Source organism: Panthera onca, chromosome B4, assembly GCF_046562875.1.
Source record: "Panthera onca isolate mPanOnc1 chromosome B4, mPanOnc1 haplotype 2, whole genome shotgun sequence".
NCBI lineage: Eukaryota > Metazoa > Chordata > Mammalia > Carnivora > Felidae > Panthera > Panthera onca.
In genome coordinates, this window is record NC_138345.1 from 64,661,693 (window position 1) to 64,668,440 (window position 6,748).

Genomic DNA, 6,748 nt, shown 5'->3' on the forward strand with positions numbered 1-6,748 from the left:
TAATCCTATAGGGTGCTCTGAGGCTGGGATTTCCTTTCAGATTCATTCTAAATTGAAACAAGGGGCAGGCCTTTGTACTTTGTTATTGACCAGCCGTTAAACGTGGGATGCACTTGGAGAGTAGGCAAAATCTTGATCAAGGCTTTGGCAGAGGGCAAGATGCAAAAATAGGCTCAGCTGTGAGCCATCACCAACCTATATGCCCAGCAGCTAGGGGACTGAGTGCCTTGATCCTGAAACAGGTGTCTGGGCCATGTGCCAGACCACTCCTACAAGACATTTCCATCTCTTTCTTTCTGTTTTTTAAAATGTTTATTTATTTATTGTGTGAGAGAGAGCAATTGAGAGTCAGCAGGGAAGGGGCAGAGAGATAGGGAGACAGACAATCCCAAGCAAGCTCTGCACTGTGAGTGTGAAGTCGGATGTGGGGCTTGAACTCATGAAGTGTGAGACCATGACCTGAGCCAAAATCAAGAGTCGGACATTTAACCGACTGAGCCACTTCCATTTCTTAACATTAAGAAATCATTTAACAAAATGAAATGCTATTTAAAAAATTAGTTTCTTTGCATGTATAATTATCAGTGAAGTGAGATTCTCATTGTCAAATGTTAACTGTGATAGGATTTGAGATACTTATTCAACAGGTTATGCAACTCAATCCCAAATGCTGAAGAAAATAAGCAGGTGTGTTCTCTCATGTTGCTAATCAAAATATCTTAAAATTTGTAATAATAACCCGTTCACCTGCAATCTTATTTTGTGACATTTTGATCAGAGATATATATAAGTATGTGTAGCAGGAAATTTTCCTGAGCACACAGCAGATAGTGTTTTCTGTTTAGTACCTAACACACAGGAAGATTTGAACATTTTTAAAAGGTATCTTTCATTCTTGAAGTTTCTGGTTAATATGATAAGTAACTATCTGTGGTTTTTACAGGTATGTTAGTAATCTTATACCAGAAAGTATGACTTCATATTGTCGTTTAATTACTTAGTCATGTCAAGAAATCGTACTTCTCCTTATACATGTACCTGTTTCGGTATTACTGAAGAACTTTTGAGAAGCACGTTTGTGGATAATGAAAAACAGAAAATTTCTATTTGAGATTAGAATTTATTGTAAGGTCTTTTAAAAATAGATTTGGGTTCTGGGATTGGCTGGTTCAGTCATTAGAGCATGCAGCTCTTGATCTTGGGGTTGTAAGCTTGAGCCCCACATTGGGTGTAGCGATTACTTTAAAAATCCTTAAAAAAACACATAACAAAACAGATATGGGTTCTGCTTGATCTCTTCTTTTTAGGTTTAGTTCTATTTCATGAACAGGTAGTGGAGTCTGGTACAGATGCTACGTGAGACTTACAGTAGCTCAGCGACCACAAAAATTATTTTCCTTTGTAATATGTCTTGATGTAATAGGAAAAGTGGGGCTCTGACCAACGGGAGTGATAGAAAAAGGTGGGACATTTAAACCTTTGGAATTATATACATGGCTAAAATTTTCTGGGCCTGGACCTATGACCTGAGGTTGGGGTGAGAAAAGGTGCATAAGTTGATTCATGCTGTTTTTATTGGCTTAAAAAGGAAATAAATAGTGTTAAAAAGTATTTTAGAAAGCATGACTCAACTGTGATAATTTGCAGTTAGCTGACCTTGAATTAGCATCATATCAATCTCACAATTACCCTTTCCTGCAACAAAATGCCACATAAATGTTCACTTTTGAGAGCACCCCTGTTTTATGTGATTTGGTTTCAAAATGTAAAAAAAAAATTGTAATAGCATTCAACAGGCACAAAAAGGGGTGCCTGGGTGGCTCAGTTGGTTAAGCGTGTGACTTCAGTTCAAGTCACAATCTCGTGGTCCTTGAGTTCCAGCCCCTTGTTGGGCTCTGCTGACAGCTCAGAGCCTGGAGCCTGCTTTGGATTCTGTGTCTCCCTCTCTCTCTGCCCCTCCTCTGCTCATGTTCTGTCTTTCTCTCAAAAATAAACATTTAAAAAAATTTTAAAAAGGCACAAAAAGAGTAAAGATTAATACTGTTTTTTTTAAGTTTATTTATTTTGAGAGAAAGAGAACACTTGCGAGTGGGAGAGGAGCAGAGAGAGAGAGAGAGAGGGAGAGAGAGAATCCCAAGCAGGCTCCATCCTCAGTGCAAAGCCCCATATGGGGCTCAGTCTCACAACTATGAGATCATGACCTAAACCAAAATCAAGAATCGGATGCTCAACTGACTGAGCCACTCAGGCACCCCTAAGATTAATACTGTTTTAAATGTTTTCTCACAGGTTATGCCCAGCAGTTTAAAGTTAGGCAGTTCTGCTTAAGTCTGAAGCATTTCTCTATCTATAGCATGGAACATATTCAAATTACAGCAGAGATCTGGCTGGGGTTAAAATATAAGCTCTTTAAAGGTCATAGAAAAATCACAGCAGAAAGGAGCCTGAGGAATTCTGATCACTATAATCGCTAAAAAATATTATTCCTGCTTATATTTTCTTTTCTCTCTTGAAGACAGGTGGCATAGGTTTCTTCTGGAACGTTCGTCGTGGCACAGGATGCAAACGGAGTGGATGGGAGCAAGAGCTGACAATTGTATGTCCCTTCAGGGATTTAGCGATGGCCTTCCAAATACTTCCAGATGAAGTATTTCCATTATGTTCCTATTTCCTACTACTTGAGAAAAGATAAAGAATCACTTCTCAAAGCTAGTTTCAAGCCTTTGTTGTCTTTGTATAGTAACCAATAAATCAATCTGCTTCATAATTTCACCCTCTCTCCTGACTTCATAGTTGCCAATATTCGTGAAACCCACACTATAAATCAAGAATCCTCCCACGCTGCCCATCCTTATCTGCAAGAAAATCACTCCCCTTTCATTCCAAATGAATTCCTTCCAGGAAGTTTCTTCTGCATTAGATGGGATAGGAAAAAGATGCTTTTACTACCCGAGTTCATCATATCCCTAAAATATATTAATATGTGAAACTAATGCTCATCCTCCTCACAAGAAAAGAAAGCCCATTAAATTTGATTGAAAGTATAAATTTATGTGAGCCAAGTGCCTTGAGACCTAGTCTATGTCCTTTTATTGAAGTGTCGCTGATGCTTTTTGAGCTGGTGGTCATCTTAACATTCAAACAATTTTTAGAAGAAATTAGTTTCTTCAAAGCTGTTGGTTACAGGACGATATTAGACCAAAAAATAAAACAAAACCAAACAAACAAAAAAAGAAACCTGTTACTAAGTGTGACTTTCCTCTCTACCCTGGACCTCAGAGAAGGATACACACAACTGTTCTTTCTTTTAAACTGCTTTTTTGGTCAGTGGTATAACCTGTAGGACTCATAGTTGCCGTAACTATATGCACCTGGTCTCATACCCATATGGCTGGATACTATTTTGAGATATTTATGGGTTGTTGTTTTGTTTTGTTTTGTTTTGTTTCCCATCATTTTCCCCTTTCCATTCTACCATTTAAGCTGGTAGTAAGCTCTGTGCCTGGGGGAAGTCAGGGAGGAATGCAGAGTCAGTCTGGAACACTTTTTGGGTTTTGTTTCCAAAAGTTGAAAACCTAGAGACAGGATAAAGTTTGAGAAAATAAGCTCAGAGAACAAGAAGAGAAAGAGCTAGGATTCTCCTTGTTAATGAGGGCCCCAACCCAGGCAAGAGAGCCCAGGCTGTCGGCCCTACTTTCGAGAGGAGCTGGGCATTGCTCCCTGGCCTCAAAGAGCTGCTCTCCTGATGCACTACAGGCCTGGGGTTCCTGGCTTCCTCCAAGGTTCCCCTGCTTCATTTGAGGCAGTGCAGTATCTGAATGCCTCAGAGAACCACTGTGGGCTTGGTCAACAAGGATGGCTAGAGTGACCAGAACAGACTGGAGATTATTATTTCCTGGGCATCATGTAAGATGATCATATTTTAGAAATCCTGGAAGAGGGAAGGAGCCCAATAATGATGGAGAAGTAGTTTGCCACCATTATAGTGGGTTAAGGACTCAGAAGTTTGTTCATTCATTTAAAAATTTATTTAACAAATTTTACTAAAAGCACTCGATGAGTCAGGCACTGTTCTGATGGCTTAGACACATTCATGAACTAAAGGAAGATCCTTGCCCTTATTGAGATAAAACTATTTTCTGAAGTTCTATTTCTCTGACTAGGCCTGTTCTTCACTCACTTTCTCCTTCTGACCCAGGGCCCTATGCCACCCCCAGCCTTGGGGCAGAGACAGGGAATGACTTCAAGGTGATTGTCCAGGAGCACGCAGGTTGGGATGGGGCTGGTGGGGAGAAACACTATGGAATATATGACAAGGGAAGTCCACCTCTGGAGGAAGACTGCTGTGAGTGGCATACAGATAAAGAAAGGGGTCCTGGGCCATAGAATTTACACAGCTCTTCCCCTTTCGATCTGCAATTTTGTCTTCCTTCACAATTGTTGCACTGAATTTTTTCCCTCAAGTAACTCTTTCCCCAACACTCTCCCTTTCTGCTCCGAGTTTTGTGATAGCTGGTGCAGTCCACACCAGTATTTTGTTGCACAGGCTCTCTGCCAGGATCACACTTCAGGAGCTGCTTGTCTGTTTGTTACTGTGATGAAAACAGCAGACTTGTCTCCTAGAAACAAAAGAATCTTGGAGACACCAGTTGTGATTGTATTTTGCAAAGCTTAGTTCAAAAGGATAATGTCTTCAGACAAGATAATTTCAGAATTTGCCTACTTCTCAAGTCACCTTAGTGTTTTCCTGGTCTCTCTGACATAGTGCACAAGTGAACCAATCAACTTATCATTCTCTTGCCATCAAGGCTAACTGAATTCTTGTCTCCATTGGAGAAGAAGTAAAACAATAAGCAATCAGTCTACATTTTGGAGAGCATTCTCACTGTGATTCAATTTACTTTTGTCTTTTTTTTTTTTTCAGTGTCTCCAATAAAGGCTTTATGTGCTCCTGTTTTAAGCGTTGAATATATGGTCAATTATCTAATGAGAAGCAAATCCACAAATATCCTCTAACTCTAATATTCTTACTCTTCTATCACATTATTATGGGGAAAAAATACCTTTCATTTACTTGCCCCACACAGAAAAGTTGAATATTACTCCTTCATCCTCACAATAGCAACAAAATGTGGGTATGAGCTGTGGTACAGGAGCACTGGAGTAGGAGTCATAAGACTAATAGGTCTTATTAGTTTTCTCAAACTATTAGTTTTTCCCCACTACCTGTACTCCTTAGATAACACACCTAACACTCTCAGCCTCAGTCCTCATTTTACAGACAAATGGGCTATATTAGGCTATCTCTAAAATCCCATCCAGCTCTAAAATTCTGAGATGGCTGTCTATCTTTATTATTTATGCTGCCACACTAGAAAGGAGGTTTAAAAGGATGTTCATCTATCTCCTCCTCTATTTGGTTTGCTTAAGTAGTAGAAACTGTTTTAAGTAACACCTACATGGCTGACAAGGTTTAAAAAATGAAGATTTGCTAGGTCACCTGGCTGGCTTAGTCAGTAGTGCTTGTGACTCTTGATCCTGGGGTTGTGAGTTAGAGCCCCATGTTGGGGATAGAGTTCACTTTAAAAAAATGAAGATTTGGAAAGTGACAGTTAACGAATGAAACATAGATCCTGTTTCCAGAAATATTCAATCGGGACCCAAGCAGCTATGTTCATATTCGAGCAGTTTTGGTCCTTACTGATCTTATTAATAGTTGCCCATAGGTAGAGACCAAACTGGAAGTCTCAGCAACAGAGAAAGCAAATGAGAACAATTCCTCTATATGCTTATAGCTATTTTCCTTGAAAGCAGAGAAAATCTTACACACCTGTGCCTCTCTTTCCATTATGCATCTAACATACCTCTTCTTCAAGCATGGAGTTCAAGGAAGATTTACGGGAGCAGGAATCAAGAACACTTTTGTTGATGTCAGACTGTGACCAAATATATAGCACGTATCATCAATTGAGACACTTTCCCTTTGGACTGCCAATATTATTCACACTACACACTTGAGAATGGCCCCTGTTTGTAGGTGACCATAAGCCCTGGTTTAGCTGTGTTTTGTCTCAGCCTAATTATTTTTTTAAATATTTATTTATTTATTTAGGGAGAGAGAGAAAAAAGAAGCATAGCAGGGAGGGGCAGAGAGAGAGGAAAAGAGAGAGAATCACTATCAGGCTCTGAGCTGTCAGTGCACAGCCCAATGCGGAGCTTGATCCCATGAACCATGAGATCGTGACCAGAGCCGAAATCAAGAGTCTGATGCTTAACTGACTTAGCCACCCAGGCACCCCTCAGCCTAATTCTTTTTTTTTTTAATTTATTTTCAAGTTAGTTAACATGCAGTGTAGTCTTGGCTTTCAGGAGTAGAACTCAGTGATTCAACTCTTACATATGACACCCAGTGCTCATCCCGAAAAGTGCCCTCCTTAATGTCCGTTACCCATTTAACCCACCGCCTCGCCCAGCAACCCTCAGTTTGTTCTCCGTATTTAAGAGTCTCTTATGGTTTGCCTCCCTCTCTGTTTTTATCTTATTTTTTCTTCCCTTCCCCTATGTTCATCTGTTGAGTTTCTCAAATTCCACATATGAATGAAATCGTATGATATGTCTTTCTCTGACTTATTTCACTTAGCTTAATACCTTTCAGTTCCATCCACATTGTTGCAAATTCAGCCTAATTCTTTTTTTTTTTTAAGTTTATTCATTTATTTATTTTGAGAGAGAGAGAGAGAGAGCACAC